The sequence below is a fragment of the Patella vulgata genome, chromosome 4, assembly GCF_932274485.2.
Source record: "Patella vulgata chromosome 4, xgPatVulg1.2, whole genome shotgun sequence".
NCBI classification, from domain to species: domain Eukaryota; kingdom Metazoa; phylum Mollusca; class Gastropoda; family Patellidae; genus Patella; species Patella vulgata.
The window spans coordinates 4,020,572-4,044,848 of NC_065882.2; positions in this window are offsets into that span (position 1 = coordinate 4,020,572).

Here is a 24,277-nt window from a genome sequence, read left to right on the forward strand (position 1 = left end):
ATGTTAATGCATTTTTCTCATGAAAGAAAAAAAAACGCTTCTGCCATTTAATAATAATATATACTTATGTGGGTCAGAAAACAATTTAATAAAAGCTTGATTCTCATCAATCAAAGTCTGAAAATAACTGTTTACATGTAATGGCGGTCGTTATGTCACAACTTTAAACATTGACATTAAAATGAATGACTTGCAATGTTCCTAATAATATTTAAGTTATCATAGTCAACCTTCTGATTGATGACAACTTGGTTCTTAGCAGAGGTTAACATTTTTTTAAACAATTTTCTTTGATCTTTGACCGAACCAATTTACTCACTTTTTTAAATGTGTAATTACTTAACCGGTATGATTTGTTATCGATTTATCGATTTATCCCGATGCCACATCAAAAGATGAATCTGTGATACTCGAATTCAAGGAAATGTCGACAAGATATTTTAAAGAGTTACAAAACGATATCCAATTACAAAAACAAAGGCTTTTGTTTTAGTACAGTGATGTTTGTGGAACAAGATCAAAGGATCTTGGATTGTTGCATAAGTTGAAACAAGTAGGTGTACTCGTTTCAATGATGTAACTTATCGATTAGGAAAATCAAATTCTGTTTTTGTTGTTTGTCGTACTTGAGTGATCAAGTAGTTGAGGAGCTTTGAACAAACGTAATACCTATTTGGGAAGTGCACTAAATATTGCTTGTAGAATAATGGATGTTTGTACTAGCAGCCTAACTTCGCTGTGGGGTTATATTCCTATTTTGGGAGCCACGATGGCTAAGTGGGTAAGACGCTGGCTCGCTTGGAGAGAAAGTTCATCGGGATTTTCCGACCTGGTTTCCCCTTGTCAGATGTCCCGTGTATACATTGGCATGCACGTAAAAGAGCCCTTGGAAATAGGAATTCGATATAAGGATAGCCCATAGTGCCGCTGTCCGGGCAAAATTGTCTTCATAGGACACTGTATGGCGTATGCCCGTCTTCATTACCCCAGTTCGGAGTAGAACAGTAGGACGTTAAACCCCATTTCTTTCATTTCATTTCTATTCCTATTTTAATTCCCATTTTGTTTCACCAGTCTTCATTCCATTTAGCTCTCTTGCAGTACATCCTTCTGAAACAATCTCGAGTTTGGAGTATGTTGCCAAGTTAATGTTAAGTAAGTTTGGCACGTCAAGACATCAATAATACATTGCATTTCATTCCTTCCAGTGAATTGATATTTTTAAGAAGCCCTCGTTGAATTGGATCACAATAAAGTGTTGACTTGATTTGTTATTTCGATTACTCAGTGAATAGGTTCAATACGAATCCATGTTCATTTTAACATAATAATCTGTTTTCTAATCTTTGTTGCTTTAATAGAACCACTGTGTATTATGAATATTGGATTTCTTCCGCTCTATTACGTTACATTACCATGAAAATAAATGTAATACATTTTGAACAGGGGGTCACGTGGCTAAGTGGGTAAGACGCTGGCTCGCTAGCCTGGAGGTCGGGTGTTTGATCCCTGCATTGGCCGAAAAATTTCATCCAGATTTGTCAGTGATGCAGGATGGAGGGCCTGACAAGGACAGCTGTCTAGTCGTTCGGATGGTACGAAAAAACGAGGTCCCGTGTACACATTAGCGTGCACGTAAAAGATACCTTGGCAGTTGGAATTCGATATAAGAGTAAGCCGTAGCACCGCTGCCCGGGCAAAATTTCCCTCATAGCACACTGTATGGCATATGCCCGTCTTCATTAGCCCAGGTTAGGAGCAGAACAGTAGGACGTTAAATCTCATTTCATTTCACATTTTGAACAATGTCATATTTAAAATAGACCTAATACTTACAGTAAGTTTTTTGTCACAAACGCTCGTTAAACTCACCATGCAGTTCCCACCCATTCCTCTAAGAATTTCAACTACCAAGGGTTCTTTTACGTTCATGCCAACGAGTATTATTTTCTTTCCATCCCCAGGCGCGTTTCGCTCCTGTACCACTGACAAGACAACAGCAGGCTGAAAAAACCTAAGGCACTTTCTCGGCCAACTTCTGGACCGCGTGGTTTAAGAGTCAACCCACTCGTGGTAAACTGTTGGAGCGTTTGTAAAACCAAATGGCATTTCCATTTTTACTCAAATCAAGGTGGACGTGTCGCTTTAAACAAAAGAAAATTGACAAAAGAAGGATAATAGAATGTCAGAGGAACATTATGAAACTGGCGTCAATAAGTTTTTTATGACAACATTTCACCGAACTTTCAATCTAATTATAAAACAATTCAAAGTAACAAAAGTTTGTAACATGCCAGCTAAATGTTAATAACACGTTTTAATTAAATAACAGATTATTTATGTAATGAAACAACAGACAGTAGTGTGAAAGCATCGTGTAGCCTTTCTTCATATAATATTAAACAAAAGACACAAGCAAGCTGTTATTTTTGTCTATCTTGTTTTTCCAGTTTGTTGGTTATGCTTTGTTTTGTATTTCCTTAGGAATTGAAATGACACAGAGGCTAACGTGCTAATGGTTTTACGTAGAAAACGTATACGTCCGGAAAACTATGGCGCTGAAGAAACTATTATTGTGGTTTAATTTGGTTATGCTTGTTTTGTGGAAAATCTTTTGTGGCTTTGTATTTCTTTGGGAAATAGAATTCAACGTCCTACTTTTCTGCACCAATCGGGACAATGAAGACACTGTTGATGATCTCGTGCAAAACGTATTGCTACTTCCGGAAAATTATGGAGCTGAAGAAATATAGTTTCATTCTCTTTGACCTTTTTTAGAATCATTTAAAGAAGGTCATATTCTTTCTTGGAGAGGGTGAGGGGGGTAAGTTTTATGTCTGCAGGTTTGTTTTTGTTGTTTCGTGGCGGAGAGTTGGAGAGGGGTAATTTTGTTTTGGGTTAATTGGAAAAAGGCTGAAATGTAGCATAAAGCTGACAGCATGTAAATCGAGAGATACAACTAATTGATGCAGCTGGATGTCGGTGGCTTTTGTAAGACTTCCTATAGAACATAACCCACTGTGTTCTTCATCCAATACGAGCTGAGGGTATAATTTACTAAAAGTCAATATCGATAATGGTACTACAATATGAATGTAGTCATCGATTAATTAATAAGACATTAGTACTCAATGAATTACTTTCCGGAAGGGCCGGAATCTTTAAAGGTCACTTTAAAAAACGCAATTCATCGCTCAAATTAGCTGAACGTTGTTGCCAGTGGTGTGTACATGCGGCAATGTATGTGTCTGGTTTCTCTGCTGTAGTTTTCATTTATTAAACGTATCACATGTCTGGAAACTGCAATACTCCTTTTGGCGATATCCTTGACTACAGTTAGCGTTATTCATTGCAACACGTAGTCAGTTCGATCATAAGGTTTTCTTTATTTAAACAAGCAGTCAGTTTTTTTGTACAAGTGTCTTGTGTATTTTCTTGAATTCTCGTTGTTGACTAAATGAAGACAGGAATATTGTTGGTTGTTGATATTACTATATTCTTTGGTTAACAAATTATCGATATAAATCACAGCAGACAATTAATATAACAATTATTGGTTTTACGCTTAACAGTAGATAAGCTCCAATGTGGATATGGGAATTGACATAAACTTATGTCTCCAAGTATCCAAATACAGGTAAATAAGGTCTGTCTTTAGGTATGTGATCTAACCTGATCTCCCAAGACATGTTTGAAACACGATCCTCGCTAGGACATTAATCCTTTAAATCTATCGTCTATACAAAAAATACACCATGGTAACTAAACGCTTTGGTCCGTAGACGTTAATTATAATTTATAAGGTTAATTTAAAGTTTAAAACAAAGAATACTGAAGACAGGTGATTAAAGAAATATATAAGACAATATGAAATAGATATAAATGGGGGGAAATTAATGTGGATGAAGATCCATCAAAATATAGTTTACTGAATTAAGTAATACTGTGCGGATTAGCATGAGGTATTAAACATTTACTTTTTGGTCGAAATTCACCCTATTCACTATTGCGATTTCCGAAAATCTAGTGTGCGGAATATTGTAGACATATTATACGTCATAACTATGGTTTAGTGACGCCATCCACATGTCAATGTTAAATAAATACTTTCTACTTCTATAACCGATTGAACAGTAGTAGATCAATCGATAAACTAATCTTACAAGGTTGGATACAAATCCAGGCATTAAATTTCAATATCTATAGGGTCCTATCATCTATTTTTAATATTATTACCCGACTGATATATCGGATAGTTGGACAACTAATCTTACAATGTTTAAAGTTGAATATATCTATATAGACCTATCTTTTAGACTTATTATTACCAGACCAGCTTATCCTAATCCTCAATCGTCTCGTCTTCATCAGTCCAGTCTGGGCAGGGGGGTTGGATGGCTGAATGGTTAGCGTGCGCGCGCTGTATCATAAAGTCTGTCATTGAGTCGACTGGCGTGGTTTCGAATAAAAGGTTGTACGTGACAAGGAGTAGGGTCGCCTGTCCAACCTCGTGGGTTTCTTCCGGGTCCTCCGGTTTCCTCCCACTGCTAAAGCGAATTATTGAAATAAAGTTAAACCATGTGTTAGCCCCGGAATGACCTAGTTTGTGTCGAGTGGACGTTAAACCCCATTTCTCTCTCTCTCTCTCTCTCTCTCCAGTCGGGGCAGAATAGTGGGACGTTAAACCTCATTGTATTAATTAAATCGTGACGTGAGGGGTTGGATGGTCTAGTGGTTTAACGCGTGCGCTAGAAATCACAAGATCTGTCATTGGGTCAAGTGGCCTGCCCAACCTCGTGGGTTTTCTCCGAGTCTCCCAGTTTCTTCTCACTGCTAAAGACCCCCACGCACCCTCTCAGTGCACACGCGGGTTTCTCTCTCTCTCTCTCTCTCTCTCTCTCTCTCTCTGACATATCGTTCGTGAATCATATGGTTTGAGGAGTCAATAATTAATATCAAGGGTTAAATAAAACAAAACTAATTTAAGGTTATAATAAATAGAACACAAGACCAGACAGATAATTAATCTTAATTCTGTATTACGAAGTCTCTAAACTAGTACAGTGTAAAATATGTTTAAAGTAATATACTAATTTTATAATTCAGGACGAAGTCTCTAAACTAGTACAGTGCAAAATATGTTTAAAGTAACATAATGATTCTATGTTTAAAGAAACATACAGATGCATTATGTTAGATCTACATTTGCCAATTGTTATATAAACTATTATTGAGACATTTATTAACACGACAAGGTCATAATCAACTCTCTAGACCATCGGATGGTACAGATTTATTTGGATTAGAACGCCCGCGAAATTTTAAAAACAACAATAAAATGGAGAATTGAGACTTAGCCTGGGCTGTCCAGTACTGTACTACGTCGTTAACATTGTTTATCACGTGCATTTTGCATACCGACAGTCCATTGGCAAATCACGCTATTTTACCGAGATTTCGCCTAATAGTTTGGATGCAGCTATGGCGGGTGTGGCACCAGGCAGGGTAAGCTTACTCTTCCGGACACCTGTTACCACTGTTTGTCGTGTATTGTGTACACGGTGAACAGTCCATATGCTGATTACACTATTTTGCCTGATTACACTATTTTGCCTCTACCGTTTTTCTAGGACTTCGAATTTTGTCTAATGGTTTGGATGGTTCGTACTCGGTTTTATTTTATTTTACTACGATAATAAACAATCTACGCTGCATCTTCCAACACTCATAACATCGCACAGAATAATTTCACTGACATTTTCAATATATTCGTTTTTCATTATCTATTTTTGAACTATTATTATAACAAGAACGACCAGCTCTTTATCCAAATCTTTAAGTGAAATGACTCATATTTGAGAGGCGTAATAGTTTTATCCTTGACTGGATATTATAATGACTTTATGGAGTACCACGGATATTAAATGCTGGCTGCTTATAGTTGATTAACACCATCTTAAACAAAAATCTACAAATTACTGTAAAACCTACAGGGTTTGTTTTTTTTGGTTTTCGTGTTGATGAGGCGTTTTCGTTTATCGTTTTGTTAGGTTTTATTCTCATTAAGGCCTAGTTGTTCAATAGTGTAAAATTAATATATTTCTATGTTGCTGCATTTGTTCTTCTTTCTTCCTTTCAATTATTATTCTACTAAATGTATGATGACAGATGGAGGATACTCGAATCATTAATAGTGATATCATATGCTCAAAAAAGAATAAGCATACCCTACACGACAGCCGTAACTATTTTGGACTAAGTGTAACGATATTTTGGACTTGGAACTTAAGAGGACGAACTATACTTAGTTTAAGATATCGTGGGGTTAAATAGCGCTATTGGATGTTTTTATTGTTGTTCAGAACGGCCAGATTTTTAATGTGTTCTTTTAATAATTGATTTAAATTTCAATCTATTTGATTAATATCAAACCATAACGTATTATTCTACATGTCTGGTGACAGATGGAGGATATTCGAATCTTGAATACAAGTACCAGATGCTCTAGAAAAAGTAAGCATACCCTACACGACAACCGTCACTATTCTTGACTAACTGTAACAATATTTTGCACTTGGAACTCCAGAGGACCAACTACTTACTTTAAAACATCCTTGGGCCATTACCTGTTTTTATTGTTGCTCAGGGGCCTACTGGTGAAAAGTGGACTGCGGGGCTGGATAAAAATAATGCCCCAAAACAATTAATGAATAATGGGCTCCCATAGTAGTTTAAGCAAGCTCGGGCCGTTTTTAAGACCACGTCTGTTACTGTTGCTAGTTAACAACAACCGATATTTTCATTTAATATTTGGCGACTTTTTCCCATGTTATCAATTGGTTACAGATGGTTTTATCGGTATATAGGTGAATGTATTGATAAATGGTGGAGATTAAAGGTCAATATAACCTTACCACTCCCAGAACATTTTACAGTCTATTTACCTTGATTCACTTACTGAGTGATCTTTTAGTCAACTTGACGGGTCTAAATACAGTCTATTTACCTTGATTCACTTACTGAGTGATCTTTTAGTCAACTTGACGGATCTAAATACAGTCTATTTACCTTGATTCACTTACTGAGTGATCTTTTAGTCAACTTGACGGATCTAAATAAATCTATATAAAATATAAGATGATTAAATGCTAGCATATTAAATTCTGATCCAAGTTGATGAAATTTTATATCGAGAAGTTATAATTTAATAAATGACAGACAGTTGTAATGACATCGTATCTGAAGAGCGGAAACAATCCAATGCAATTATTGGAATTTTCACTGATAAATAATATCAAATACAGGATTCATGAGATGATTTTCCGTATCGATGGCGAACTACTGTCAAGTTCGAGATTGAAAATAAAACGGCGATCACATGGCGGAGGTGTTGCACCGAGTAAACAGCTTTAGGTAATTGATGCGTCGTTAGTAATACAGTTAAGGATATTTGACTGGAACTTGCGTGTCATTATTTCAAGATTTTTTTTTCTGGAATAGATACGATCTGAAGGACGAGTATGATTTTAAATCTGAACGGCATCTTATTTAAAGGAGCTAAATCGGTAATATTTGGGACCCTAGAAATTGACACAATTATTAATATGAGATTATATAAACTGATTTACATTCAATCACTTCTGTTTTTACTGTAATTTCTAATCAGCTATGTTCGGCGAAATACGCCAGAAGTCTCAATCCAATGGCATGCTCTAGCGTCTGGTTATTCCAGTCTGCACCGATAGTATTTATTAAGCATGCTCTCCAGATAAGAATATGACGTGACCGTTTGACATGACTTGTGGGATATTTCTAGCCTCGTACTTCGAGTCCCTTGTTACAAATGGAGCTGAAACGCATCATATATGGCACACGATTCGTGTACCAATGGTAAAATGTTTATTTTGTCTTAAATATTAGAAGTACATCTTTTCCCGGTAAGATCACAACATCAATGTTGATTTAAATTGACAAATAATTCGTGTTTTTTTTAATGTCGAAGACTTTGAACGATATTGAGTTAGAGACTTTGGACGATATTGCGTTAGAGACTTATCTACTTTAAAGGTTTGGTCTTAAATATGATATATTATCATCGGTGTAAATGTGCAAATCACACCTATTTACTATTTCTGAATGTCTGGCTGGGTCAGGGGTGAGTCGGGGGTGGGGTCGCGGCCATTTTGAAATTAAAGTGACTAACGAGATTTTCTTAATAAATGCACAGCCTTGCATATATTAGTGTTTGTATCCAGATTATAAATTTTGTTACACAGGTCGATTCAGTTAGGTATATCATGTTAGTTCCAAAAAGACCTGGTTACTCTCTCTCTCTCTGAAGTATAAATATTATTCTGTGATCAGAGAGATTAAATATTGCTCGCCTATTTTTTTTATTTTTTACTTCAAACTAAATCGATCGTTCTTGACATTTCTACCATGTGTTAAAAGTCGATTACCTGTAATCAAATTAGATATATTATGATAATAATAAAACCTATCCTGTTATTGCCCTCGGTCATATATTCCTTTATGAACAGGTAGATAATTAACAGATTTGATTAACTCAATTCTAGTACTGTATAATACATTTTGTCATGCAAGGGCATTGAACCAGAATACACTTCATTATAGAGTTTAAGGGCGATGCCACACATATCGTTCGGTCTGACTTTACACATCATCTATGTTTAAAATGAAGAAAAAAACAATGCAACGAGAGAGATAATGAATCAGAATAAACGTCATTATGGAGTTTAAGGGCCCTGCTATATTTAACGTTCGATCTGAAATAACGTGCGTGCATGAAAAACACCCGATACAATAAAAGGGCTGAAGAATCGGAATCGGAATAATGGTCACTATAGAGTTTAAGGATGCTGCAAAGCCCAAGGTTCCATGTATTTTACAATCGTGCATGCAAGAAAAATACCAATGCAATGAAAGGGCCAATGAGGCAGAATAACGGCAATTATAGGCTTAAGGGTGCTGCCACGCCTATCGTTCTATCTATCTTTTTGGCATATTGACATATATATCTTTTATTTTTAAAATGTAGTGTATTCATGAAAAACACCAATGCCACAATAATGCAACAAAGGGTCAATGTATCAGATTAATACATACTTTCAAAACATCCATTCACTGTTAATTTTCCGCCAGGGTCTTAGGGCGATGGAAGGGCAATTACGCACACGTTGGGGTGTTTTTTTTATTATTATTTTTCGCGCTCTGCTTTATAATTCAAATTAAATGTTTTTGGCTGGATGTATGAATATGTCGTGTATCCTAAGCAAAACATAGTTTCTCCGAAAGTTAAATGTTTTTGGCTGGATGTATGAATATTTCGTGTATCCTAAGCAAAACATAGTTTCCCCAAAATTATTCTAACATACTTGTAAGTGAGAAGAGTAAACACACAGTTATTTTGTGATAAATAACTTAACGTAAAAATAGACAATCGAGACTTTGTGAAATGAAATGTTGTTTAACTTCCTACTGTTCTACTCCGACTGGGCTAATGAAGACGGGTCGTCGTTAGTAACGACGATCGAGGCTAGCCTGAAATTGAATCACTAATTTCAAGGTTCAAACTGAAGCAATTTGACTAAAATTTTCAGCATATTCTGTTTGCATTATCTATTTGTTAACTGCCAGCTCTTTCTAAACTTACCTAATGTCCCTTTAAATTACCAACAATTTGTTACATCGTGGGTTTGTGAAAATTTTATGTTTTTGCAAAAAACTATTTTATTCATTCTGTGATAATATTATGGTACACCATTGTCATACCTGTCATGTCACATGATTTATTCATGCAATTTCAGTAATTGTCATGTTTACAAGCGATAATTACCTAAGTAATTGAATAAAAAAGACAATTTATCACATGGAAAATGACATATATGACAATCTTTTTATAGAAATATTTTCACCAATATCTTTTATAAATGTTAATGCATTTTTCCTCTGAAAGAAAAAAACGATTCTGCCATTTAATAATAATATAAATAACGTGGGTCAGAAAACAATTTAATAAAGGCTTGCTTCTCATCAATCAAGTTCTGAAAATAACTGTTTACATGTAATGGCGGTCGTTATGTCACAACTTTAAACATTAACATTAAAATATAGAAATTATCGCCATATTCATGCTGGCATATTTTCATCCACAGTCGTGACTCGTGTTAACCTTTTGATTGATGACAGCTTGGTTCTTAGCAGAGGTTAACATTTTTTTTAAAAAACAATTTCTTTTGATCTCCGACCGAACCAATTTACTCACTTTTTTAAACGTCTAATTATCTTTGATTTGGGACCTTATGGCTAATTGATATGGTTTATTAAGGATTTATTATTAATGAGTCAGCACCGTAATCCACAAACTTATTGTAAAGGACGGAAGCATTTGTAAAACCAAATGACATTTCCATTTAAACCAAAATCAAGAAGTACGTGTAGACTAAAATGTCAGCAGCACGTTGTGAAATTGGCGTCAATAAGTTTTTCTTAAAAAAATTCGCCCAAGCTTTTAATTTAATTGTAAAACAATTGGCAGTAACAAAAGGTTGTAACATGTTGGGTAAATAAACACGTTTTAATTAAATAACAGATTATTTATGTAACAAAACAGCAGACAGTATACTAAAAGCATCGTTTAGCCTTTCTTCATATAATGTTAAAGAAAAGATACACACAAACTATTATTTTTGTATATGTTCTCTTGCCACTTTGTTGCAAGATTGGATGGCCGAATGGTTAGCGCGTGTGCGTGTTGTATCAAAAGGTCTCTCATTGGTTTAGATTCCCCAGTTGTACGTGACAAGCAGTAGGGTTTTCTCCGGGTCCTCCGGTTTCCTCCCACTTCTAAAAGGCTCCTACGAGCAAGCGAATTACTGAAATAAAATTGAATCATATGTTAGTCCCGGGATGACTTAGTTGTGTCGAGTGGACGTTAAACCCCATTTCCTTCTCTCTCTTTTTTGATTATACTTATTTTTGTGGGCAGTCTTTTATTTCTTTTGGAGTTCAACGTGCTATTGTATAAAGGCGTAGTTGTTGTTCTTCGGGATTTTCGTAGAAAACGAATAACTACTTGCGGAAAACTATGGCGCTAAAGAGATATAGTCCCGTTATACATAAACGTAGGTCAAGCTTTTTGATGGATTGTTTAGGGGTTTGAAAATGGCTGAATTTTAGCATAAATCTGGCAGCTTGTAAATCTAGAGATAAAACTAATTGATGTAGCAGGACGTCGGTGGCTCGTGTTTGACATCCTAAAAGAACATAACCCTCTATGTTCTTCACCCAAAACAAGTTGAGGGTATAATTTACTAAAAGTCAATATCGATAATGGTACTACAATATTAATGTAGTCATCAGTTACTTGATAAAACATTAATACTCATTGAACATCTTCCCGGAAGGGCCGGCATCTTTAACGGTCACTTTTTGAAAACTCCAATTCATCGCTGAAATAAGCTGAACGGTAGTGATCAGTGGTGTATACAAGAGACCACTATGTGTCTGACCTCTCTGCTGCAGTTGTCATTTAAGAGACGTGTCAAATGCCTATAAACTTTAATAATATAAAGACATTTAGTAATTATTTCATTTATTAACCCGTGACCGTTATCTCTGACGTCACGATTGAAGTAAGATTGAGGACTAGGATAACTTGTCTGGTAATAAAAGTATATAGAAGATAAGTCTATTACACAACCTTATAAGATTAATTGGATGATTGATCTAGTGTTCTATACGTTAACCTATTATTCTAGGAGAACGCTAGATCGGACATGACCCTGTTTACAGTGGATTAAACGAAAGGCTACAAGTTATTGTGAAACGTATAGGGTTTGGATTGTTGGGGTTTTTTTTTTGGGGGGGGGGGTCTTTTATTATTCTAGGAGAACGCTAGATCGGACATGACCTTGTTTACAGTTGATTAAACGAAAGTCCACAAGTTATTGTGAAATGTATAGGGTTTGGGGTTTTTTGTTGTTCTTTTTCTTTGCGGGGGGGGGGGGCGGTCTTTTATCGATTTGTCAGGTTTTATTCTCATCAAGGTCCAAATGTTGAATAGTGTAAAATGAATATATCTATATATGGTTGATTTTGTTATTCGCTCTTTTATTCATTCACTCCTCTATTAATTAATTCTTTCATCGAATATGTTGTTTTAATAACTGATTTAAATTTCAATCTAGGAGTTATCATATTACTAAGTTTTTCCTGACAGACCGTTGACAAACGACAAATTAACAGTGGCACCAGCTGCTCAAGATAAGCATACCCTGCATGACAACTGCCACTACTGTTAACTAAGTGGAGCGATATTTTGGATCTGGACCTCGGGGGCCGAACTACTTAGTTTAAGATATCCTGGGGTTATTGCCTGTGTTTATTGTTGTTCAGGTGTGGACTGGCCATTATTGGCAATGCCAGGATAGATGTGGTCGCTTGGCAAAAAATGGACTGCAGGGGTGGATTAACAATGGGCCGACATAGTAATTGAAGGATGCCCACCAGTATGCCTTTTTAAAACCTAGTCCTACTGTTCGTTAATAGCATTCTATAAAGAACGAGGTATTATCATTTAATATTTGGTTACAAATGGTTTTATCGGTAAATAGGTGAATGTATTGATAAATGGTGGAGATTAAAGGTCAATATAACGTTACCACTCTCGTTACCACTATTACAGTCTATTTACCTTGATTCACTTACTGAGTGATCTTTTAGTCAATTTGACGGGTCTAAATAAATCTATATAAAATATACGATGATTAAATGCTAGTTGAAGCATATTAAATTCTGATCCAAGTTGATGAAATTTTATATCGAGAAGCTATAATTTAATAAATGATGGACAGTTGTAATGACATCGTATCTTAAGAGCGGAAACAATCCAATGCAATTTTTGGAATTTTCACTGATAAATAATATCAAATACAGGATTCCTGTGGTTTATGATTTTCCGTATCGATGGCGAATTCGTCTCAACTTCCGAGATTGAAAATAAAACGACGATCACATGCCGGAGGTGTTGCTCTGTAGTCGGGGTAAACAGTTTTATTGAATTGATGTGTCGTCGGTTGTAGAGTTAAGGATATTTGAGTGGAATTTGCGTGTCATTATTTCAAGGTTTCCTCTGAGGCGTGTATAATTTTTTAAACCTGAAAGCATCTTAAAGGTGGAGTCCCAGATTTTATATATTTTCCATTGATAAGAATTCGTTGATATGTGCAAATTATACTTATTTAAGGTTTATCACAGGATATTAAGCTGTTCAGACATGATCCGAAGATATATGCTTAAAAGAGACAGTATTATGAGCAGGTTGGGCGTATGGTGCTGGTTTTTGGCATCGTATCACAGACCACCAATTTTCGGATTCATTTCATCTTTTAAATCGATCTCCCGGTTGTACGTGACAAGGAGTATGGTCGCCTCTCCAACCTCGTGCGTTTTCTCTGGATCCTCAAGTTTCTTATTGAAATAAAATTGAACCATATGTTAGTCCCGAAATGACCGGACATTATCGACCGAAGTCGATTAACACGATTTGATTTATCATGCCAGTCCTCCTTTGAACTTGATTGGAGAAGCAAAATCTAAACAATCCTTGCTAATGCTAGTGGACGTTAAACCTCCCATAGCATAGCACACTGGATAGCGCAACCGAGTCTTCATTAACCCAGTTAAGAAGTTAGATTCGAATTCACTTCATGTCATGTACTTGTCGTTTTATAGGTAATTTGAAATTCCCGTTATCGCTATACATGAAGTATCGATGAATAGTGGGTCTCAGCTGTGTAGGATCACTAATTGATTATTGTGGATAATACTTTAACTCTATAATTAATACCAGGTATAGCATATATAGCAATTAGAATAGTGAATTCATTTGATACAATATAATTAGTTTCCAAGATTCATTCCAACAGCTATTAGACGGAGAGAAATAAAAAAAACTACCGAGAACAAATTGCAAAAGAATTTCTTTCACTGGAATATGGTAAAGGGATGTCTAAAGGACTCCCAACTCAAAATTGTCCGCTGAAACCCTGTAGCGTTTTTCATAATTAGCGTAAATCCGAGAAGGCCGCCAATTGGACTTTCTGGCCTCCATATCTTGGAAACGGCTCGTTTTAGAGCAATAAATGTATTATCATTAGATACAAAAATGATATCAACGAATCGGAAAATAAAATTATCACAACGCCAGCAGGTCATGGTGTGACGCCCTGACGTCACAATGACGTCATGACGTCACACTGCTTTGATACTGAATAAGTGGGTTTGACGTGAGTTCTGATGTCTTAGAGAACTCAGAATAAGCGGGCTGTGACTTAGTTTGTTTTTGTGACACTGACTGGCTGGACTGGAATCCAATCTGGTGATTGGCTTGGAATCCAGTCTGGGTTTTCCCCCATATATTTGAAACTTTCTTTTGCTAATTTTGTGAAAAGAGTCGTATTTCGCCATGGATACGTGCATAGTTTGTGGCAATAACCTAAATAATGGTGGGGATGTTGTCATGCTCTTGTGATTGGCTTAGAATCCAGTCTGGGTTTTCCCCAGATATTTGAAACTTTTTGCTAATTTTGTGCAAAAGAGTTTTATTTCGCCATGGGTACGTGCATAATTGGCGGCAATAACCTAAATAATAGTGGGAATGTTGCTAAGCTCTGGTGATTGGCTTGCAATCCAGTCTGGGTTTTCCCAAGATATTTGAAACTTTTTTGCTAATTTAGTGAAAAGAGCCATATTTCGCCATGGACACGTGCATAATTTGCGACAATAACCTAAATAATGGTGGGGGTGTTGTCAAGCTCACCACCAAGGGATGGAATGTAATCAATCAAGCTCCTCAGCTTCACCAGTTGTACATTTCGGCCACTCCTAATGCTCATGTGCATGTACAGTGCAGGACCCGAGTTCACAAAGCATTCTCAGACTTGCATCTACAAGCAAGCGCACTGCATGAAGTGTCATTCTTGTATCCGCATCTGATGAGACACATGACAGACCCCGGAGCAAGTTGGCCGGTTGTAGTGTAATCAATTTGGTATCCTTCACCCAGCAATGGCTTGTTGATGAGCTCTTTTTACGTTCCCTGTAAATGCATCATTCATTGAGCAAGACTACCATGTTTTAGTGGGGATGATGACTTTTTAGATGTCCATACCCACCACCGTGTTTCAGGCATCGATTTGCTAGAACTCTGTCCATAACAAGCTGACATAAATAGAGTGGCCTTTGTAAGCACCGATTCTACTACTCCGAAGACTGAGAGAGAATACAATCCAGCTCTCACCACTTCCAAAGCTGTAGCAGCATGTAACTGTGTCATATCGTGTAAGAGTATGGGATGACAAGATTCCAATGATAATTGACATGCAAACGGCTGTTTCTTCTTTGATTGGTGATTCCAATGTCAACGGTTGTTTCTTCTTTGATTGGTGATTCCATTGTGACGTGATTCTTGTCAGCTTGTTATGGACAGAGCTCTTGCAAATCGACGCCAGAAACACGCTGATGGGTATAGGCATCCGAAACTGGAAAAATATCGTCATCATCCACACTTAAACCATATAGTCTTGCTCCAACGAATGATGCATTCGTATGGAAAGTAAAACGATGTCACCACCATGCTATTGTGTGGCGTTCACTGGAAGATTGCAATCCACTGGAACTTGATCCAGAACTGTATTGCTGGGTTAAGGAGAGTAAATTGAGAACATTACAATCGGTCAAATTGCTCATGCGGATGCACGAGTGACGCCCCAAATAGTACGCTTGCTTGTAGCTGCACTAGGGGTGGATTAGAATGTATAGTATTTTGCACCTGTGCTGTCGAAGGTTGCAACCAGACACACGACTAAAGGATTAAACTGAATATTACCTAGTTTTGTGAGGGTATTTTCGTATTTTGCGGGTAGAATTGGTTTTTTTAAATGATCAAAACACAGACTGTGCCCTTCTTTTCAGGACCGCCCCATGTGGCACTGGACCCCCTGTTAGGCATGTATGTAGTGTTATCGTGTCAATCATATGCTCCTATGTCCATAAATATATAGTTTGGTTTGGTGAACTAATTATTGTCCAAACCGCCGCTATTTAGTTAAAGGGCCATATTGTCTGGCATTTAGCATTTTACTATTATCTAATCACCCCACAACATAATGAATGATTTCGGTGTATTCCTTGGCCCCAAAACCATCAAAATTATCATCCTAGACAAAATAGTATGGGGGTTATAGGTGATTATTGGAAATGATGGCCGTCTTGGACGCCATCTTGAATTTCTCAAAACGATTTTTAAAGAGGACACCGTAGGCTACTAAAATCAATCATAAAAACATCTTTGTGAACAACTTCTAGGTTCAGCCATAGTTCTGCCGGACTAAGTGTGCTGGCGTCGTGATAACGTTTTTTTCCGATTCGTTGGTATCACTTTTGTATCTAATGATACACATTTATATGCTCTAAAACAAGCCGTTTGCAAGATATGGAGGACAGAAAGTCCAATTGGCGGCCATCTTGGATTTATGCTAATTATGAAAAACGCTACAGGGTTTCAGCGGACAATTTTGAGTTGGGAGTCTTTTAGACATCCCTTTACCATATTCCAGTGAAAGAAATTCTTTTGCAATTTGTTCTCGGTACTTGACAAACAGAAATTATATCTCTCCGGCTATATATAAAAGATTTAAAAATGAAATAAAATGGGATTTACTGTTCTGCTCCGAACTGGGCTATGAGGACAGCGGCACTACGGCCTACTCTTATATCTTTTGCGTGCACGCCAATATGTACAATGCAGTGATCGAACACCCGGCCTCCCCTCTAGCGAGCCCGCGCCTTATCAACTTAGCCACCGTGACCCCGGAGATTTATAAAGCCAATTCCGACAGTATTCGTTCTTTAATCACGTTCAGATGACAAGACTAGTTTAACATCTTTATAATATTTTTATTCTCTGCTTCTTCTAACATATTATGTACAAAACTTAAGGACTCCATAACTAACTTGTATTGAGGGAGCCATGTCCTAGCTTGGCACAAATGTGCCAACTCCAATACGCTCTCCCTCATTCCGTCTCGTCCGTGCCAAGGCGCCCATGGCCACCGCTCTCGTGTCCTGTCCGGACCTCTCTGTCTATTCGATTGTTATCTGATCTTATATACCATTCCAGACAAAGGAATCTTATTAGACATATGGCTGATGTATCATGTATCATATCAGGTTTAACATTTGCTTATCGTCAAAGAAAGTTTAAATTTAAATAAGACATGCCACCAAGGTAAGGTTAACTAATCGTTACATAATCACATAGACCAAGAACTCCAGGGATGTCGATAGCGAACAGGTGTCAAGTTGACAGGAAGCGTCTATAACATCAGATAATCTGTGATTATGTAACACAATGACATCTTTTTAAAAACAAAAGTAAGAATTAAGAAGTCTACAAAAAGAGGTAGAATTAATACTTGAAAGTTTAAACAAGAGACTTGAAAGTCTAACACGAAAGAGAGAAACAATTAATACATTCAGAATACAGCTGTATAATTCGTGCACACGTTGGTGTCCTCGTGTCCCGGGTACACGTTGATGTCCTCGTGCCCCGTGTACACGTTGGTGTCCTCATGCCCCGTGTACACCTTGTCGCCTCATTTCCCGTGTACACGTTGATGTCCTCGTGCCCCGTGTACACGTTGATGTCCTCGTGTCCCGTGTACACGTTGGTGTCCTCGTGCCCCGTGTACATGTTGATGTCCACGTGTCCCCCGTACACGTTGATGTGCTCGTGCCCCGTGTACACTTTGGTGTCCTCGTGTGTTATGTCCCATGTACACGTTGATGTCCTCGTATCCCGTGTACACGTTGAAGTCCTCGTGTCCCGTGTACACGTTGATGTCCTCGTGCCCCGTGTACACGTTGGTGTCCTCGTGTCCCGTGTACACGTTGATGTCCTCGTGTCCCGTGTACACGTTGATGTCCTCGTGCCCCGTGTACACGTTGGTGTCCTCGTGTCCCGTGTACACGTTGATGTCCCGTGTACACGTTGGTGTCCTCGTGTCCCCTGTACACGGTGATGTCCTCGTGTCCCGTGTACACGTTGGTGTCCTCGTGCCCCATGTACACGTTGGTGTCCTCATGCCCCGTGTACACGTTAATGTCCTCGTGTCCCGTGTACACGTTGATGTCCTCGTGTCCCCTGTACACGTTGGTGTCCTCGTGTCCCCTGTACACGTTGATGTCCTCGTGCCCCGTGTACACGTTGGTGTCTTCGTGCTCCATGTACACGTTGGTGTCCTCTTGCCCCGTGTACACGTTGATGTCCTCGTGTCCCGTGTACACGTTGATGTCCTCTTGTCCCGTGTACACGTTGGTGTCCACATAAAAGGACCCTTGTGTGTTGGGAAATAGAAATAAGCAATACCGCGCCGGTTTCCAAGCAAGGGTTTTCCTCATAGCACAGTACATAGTGTATGCCGTCTTTATTAGCCCAATTAGCGCAGAAATCCAGGACGTGAAACCCCATTTTATTCATTTTTGTTTTAGACATTTAGGTATTAAATCTCTCTCTTCTTGAAGACTTTCAAGCATTAATTTTACCTTTTGTTTTAGACTTTCAAGAATAAATTCTACCTCTTAAGACTTTCAGGTATTAATTCTTACCCTTGTTTAAGACCTTCAAGTATCAATTCTTACTCTTGTTTTTAACAAAAAAATGATATTAGCTTTATAAATCTCCTTTCGTATAAATTTTCACCATAAAATCGATTGAGGTGAAGAAATTGATTTACTTTTTGAGAGGTTTTCTAAATCATGCTAATTAACAGGAGTGGTGGAAGTAGTAGATGATATCCACAGGGGGAGACAATAACTACATTAACACATTATATTTTAGATGGTTCATTTGACCAGGAAGTCTCGTATCAAACCATTTTCGGTAATTCAATTTGTATGGCTATAATCTCGGCCATGACTTGCCTGAGGCGTGAATTCAACCAGTCAATAAAGGATCCCAGTTATCTCTGGCATTCTCATTTTAAACTGAGATATACATTGTTGTAATTGAATAAGGTCTTATTTGTTAGAGGGGCCGCTCGCTAGCCTGGAGGTCGGGTGTTCGATCCCTGCATTGGAGAAAGTTCATCCAGATTTTCTGGCGTGGTTTCCCCTTGTCAGTGATGCAGGATGGAGGGCCTGACAAGGACAGCTGTCTAGTCGTTCGGATGGGACGAAAAACCGAGGTCCCGTGTACACATTGGCGTGCACGTAAAAGATCCCTTGGCAGTTGGAATTTGATATAAGAGTAGGCCGTAGCGCCGCTGCCCGGGCAAAATTTCCCTCATAGCACACTGTATGGCGTATGCCCGTCTTCATTAGCCCAGTACAGGAGCAGAACAGTAGGACGTTAAACCCCATTTCATTTCATTTAATTTTGTTAGAAGAGCCCCCGTGGCTAAGCGAGTAGGATGTTATCTCTGTAATCTGGAGGTCCCGTGTTCAATCCCGACGTTGGCCGAGAAACTTGATTGGGATTTTGTCTGTGTCCCCCACCCCTCACGTCTTGTCAGTGGTCCAGAACGGACGTATAGTCGTTCGGATGGGACGAAAAACCGAGGTCCCATGTACACATGGGGGTGCACCTAAACGAAACTTGGACAATTGGAAATCAAACAAAGAGGAGGCCGTAGCGCCCGCTGTCCGGACACAAATTCCCTCATAGCACAGTGTATGGCGTATGTCTGTCTTTATTAGCCCAGTCGGTACAGAACAGTAGGACGTTAAACCCCAATTTATTAGGGAGAGTTTATTCGCAACACCACCGTTTTATTACGGTATTTACATGTTTGCAACTGGGAATAGCACTCAAATAACGAGCTCGGGTGTGGGATGGGGTTTCAGAATTCTTCCACCTTGAATGAGGTTACTAATACTAGGCTGGTATTTGTAAAGTTTTATTGACGTTCTGGTCCAGTAAGTAAGATGTTGGCTCGCTAACCGGGAGGTCCCGTGTTCGATCCCGGTATTGGCCAAGAGTGTTCATCGGAATTTTACCGCCTGGTTCCCCCATGTCAGTGGTGTTGTGGTTAGGGCCTAGTAAGGGACAACTTATAGTCTTTCAGATGGGACGAACCCGTGTACAGTGGCGTGCACATAAAAGAACCCTTAACAGTTGGAATTCGGGGGTCACGGTGGCTAAGTGGGTAAGACCCTGGCTCGTTAGACTGGGGGTCGGGTGTTCGATCCTTGCATTTGTAACATAATCAGATCATCTAATAACTGTGGATTGGACTTCTTTAATTCAGCAAGACGGTAACAAACATTAAACTACACTACATGTATAACAACCAATACATATTATAAAATATTGTAATCTTTACGGCCATCGCCTTAATTCACGTCTGCCTCCATGGTTCTGTGTTGAGCTATTCAATTCAACTAACTGAACTGACTTCATCAGGAACCTAAACCAATTTATAGGTGAGATATGAAGTTACATATTATTGATATTGAATAAAAAGAATTATGATGACAGCTGAATACTAATAAATAAATAAATTAAAGGTACCGGGTACCCAGGTTTCTTCCCACTGCTAAAGACCCCTACGCGCAAGCGAATTTCTGAAATAAAATTAAACCACATGTTAGTCCCGAAATCACCTAGTTTGTGTCGAGTGGACGTTAAACCCCATCTCTCTCTCTCCCTCTCTCTCTCTCTCTCTCTCTCTCTGTGTCACTTTAAACATTATATTTGTCCATCATCTATCCCGGGATTTAATATACATTATGGTTAGCCAGTAGAAAAAAATATATTTCCAAACTGTTGTATTTTAGAAAGTTACAAAATTGTGTAATGGATTTTATGTGTTGGCTTCTGTTGTGTAAAGACAGTGTGTCTTTGTTGAAAGTTTCTATGTGTATGGAGAGAGAGAGAGAGAGAGAGAGAGAGAGAGCGAGCAAAAAATCGGGTTTAACGTCCACTCGACACAAACTAAGTCATTTCGCGACTAACATATGGTTCAATTTTATTTCTATAATTCGCTTGCGCGTAGGGTTCTGTACAGTGGGAGGAAACCGGAGGACCAGGAGAAAACCCACGAGGTTGGACAGGCGACCCTACTCTTTGTCACGTACAACCGGGTATTCGAAACCACGCTAGTTGACTCAATGACAGACCTTATGATAAAGATCCCTTCACGCAAGCGAATTATTGTAATAAAATTGAAGGGGATGTTAGTGCACGTAAAAGATCCCTTGGCAGTTGGAATTTGATATAAGAGTAGGCCGTAGCGCCGCTGCCCGGGCAAAATTTCCCTCATAGCACACTGTATGGCGTATGCCCGTCTTCATTAGCCCAGTACAGGAGCAGAACAGTAGGACGTTAAACCCCATTTCATTTCATTTAATTTTGTTAGAAGAGCCCCCGTGGCTAAGCGAGTAGGATGTTATCTCTGTAATCTGGAGGTCCCGTGTTCAATCCCGACGTTGGCCGAGAAACTTGATTGGGATTTTGTCTGTGTCCCCCACCCCTCACGTCTTGTCAGTGGTCCAGAACGGACGTATAGTCGTTCGGATGGGACGAAAAACCGAGGTCCCATGTACACATGGGGGTGCACCTAAACGAAACTTGGACAATTGGAAATCAAACAAAGAGGAGGCCGTAGCGCCCGCTGTCCGGACACAAATTCCCTCATAGCACAGTGTATGGCGTATGTCTGTCTTTATTAGCCCAGTCGGTACAGAACAGTAGGACGTTAAACCCCAATTTATTAGGGAGAGTTTATTCGCAACACCACCGTTTTATTACGGTATTTACATGTTTGCAACTGGGAATAGCACTCAAATAACGAGCTCGGGTGTGGGATGGGGTTTCAGAATTCTTCCACCTTGAATGAGGTTACTAATACTAGGCTGGTATTTGTAAAGTTTTATTGACGTTCTGGTCCAGTAAGTAAGATGTTGGCTCGCTAACCGGGAGGTCCCGTGTTCGATCCCGGTATTGGCCAAGAGTGTTCATCGGAATTTTACCGCCTGGTTCCCCCATGTCAGTGGTGTTGTGGTTAGGGCCTAGTAAGGGACAACTTATAGTCTTTCAGATGGGACGAACCCGTGTACAGTGGCGTGCACATAAAAGAACCCTTAACAGTTGGAATTCGGGGGTCACGGTGGCTAAGTGGGTAAGACCCTGGCTCGTTAGACTGGGGGTCGGGTGTTCGATCCTTGCATTTGTAACATAATCAGATCATCTAATAACTGTGGATTGGACTTCTTTAATTCAGCAAGACGGTAACAAACATTAAACTACACTACATGTATAACAACCAATACATATTATAAAATATTGTAATCTTTACGGCCATCGCCTTAATTCACGTCTGCCTCCATGGTTCTGTGTTGAGCTATTCAATTCAACTAACTGAACTGACTTCATCAGGAACCTAAACCAATTTATAGGTGAGATATGAAGTTACATATTATTGATATTGAATAAAAAGAATTATGATGACAGCTGAATACTAATAAATAAATAAATTAAAGGTACCGGGTACCCAGGTTTCTTCCCACTGCTAAAGACCCCTACGCGCAAGCGAATTTCTGAAATAAAATTAAACCACATGTTAGTCCCGAAATCACCTAGTTTGTGTCGAGTGGACGTTAAACCCCATCTCTCTCTCTCCCTCTCTCTCTCTCTCTCTCTCTCTCTCTCTCTCTCTGTCACTTTAAACATTATATTTGTCCATCATCTATCCCGGGATTTAATATACATTATGGTTAGCCAGTAGAAAAAAATATATTTCCAAACTGTTGTATTTTAGAAAGTTACAAAATTGTGTAATGGATTTTATGTGTTGGCTTCTGTTGTGTAAAGACAGTGTGTCTTTGTTGAAAGTTTCTATGTGTATGGAGAGAGAGAGAGAGAGAGAGAGAGAGAGCGAGCAAAAAATCGGGTTTAACGTCCACTCGACACAAACTAAGTCATTTCGCGACTAACATATGGTTCAATTTTATTTCTATAATTCGCTTGCGCGTAGGGTTCTGTAGCAGTGGGAGGAAACCGGAGGACCAGGAGAAAACCCACGAGGTTGACAGGCGACCCTACTCTTTGTCACGTACAACCGGGTATTCGAAACCACGCTAGTTGACTCAATGACAGACCTTATGATAAAGATCCCTTCACGCAAGCGAATTATTGTAATAAAATTGAAGGGGATGTTAGTGCCGAAATGACCTAGTTTGTGTCGAGTGAGGGTTAAACCAGATCTCTCCAACCTCTCTCTCCCTCTCCCTCGTTCTGTCTCTCCTCCCCTCTCCTCCCCCTCTCTCTTCCCCCTCTCTCTCGTCTCTCCTCCCCCTCTCTCTCCTCCCCCTCTCTCTCGTCTCTCCTCCCCCTCTCTCTCCTCCCCCTCTCTCTCGCTCTTTCACTCTCTCTCAAATTTGTAGAGACTGTCGCTTTAACGTCTACAACGATGTTCATCCCACATCCATGTTGAGATAAAGTTAAGAACTTGATTGCTTTATGTTGAAAGAACAGTATTGTTCGTTAGCCGTAAGACCGTCTGTTATTTTAGGATTAAATCAAAGTACAAGATGAGTCCAATCGCGGCTTATTGCTGTTTGATATCTCCTTTGTAGCACGTCAAAAATTCTTAGACCAATACCAAGTCAATTCCAATCGACACGGTCGGCCTAACTGTAGTTACACATATGTAAATACGGCCATCGACAATCAATCCCCATCGGCACTCGTCCGCAATATAGTTTTTATTGGAAAAATAAAGTATTGTTTCACAAGTAGTGTTAAGAGTCAGTGGGGAAATCTACGCTAAAAGCACAATGTAGAATACAAAGAGTATACAACATTATTAATAAATGACTGGCTGAAAGCATATGCCATAGCTAAATTCACGATGTACGAAACTAAACGATAGGATATGTACAATTTATCGGTTTATATGAATTAAGTTTCGTATAATAAAATTACTTACTTGTTAATGAATGGCTGACACGTTATACGATACTAGGAGAAACATAGTTGGTAATTTTATATGAATTATGTTTGGTATAATGAAATTATTAAATTGCTAATGAATGGCTGAAAGCATATGACACGCTATACGAACCTGAACGACATATCTTTGATTGGATAAACATTGTCAGTTTATATGAATTAATAAAATTATTAACTTGCTAATGAATGGCTGAAAGTATATGCCCTAGTTATAGTCACGTTATCCTTTGCTAGGAAAAGTAT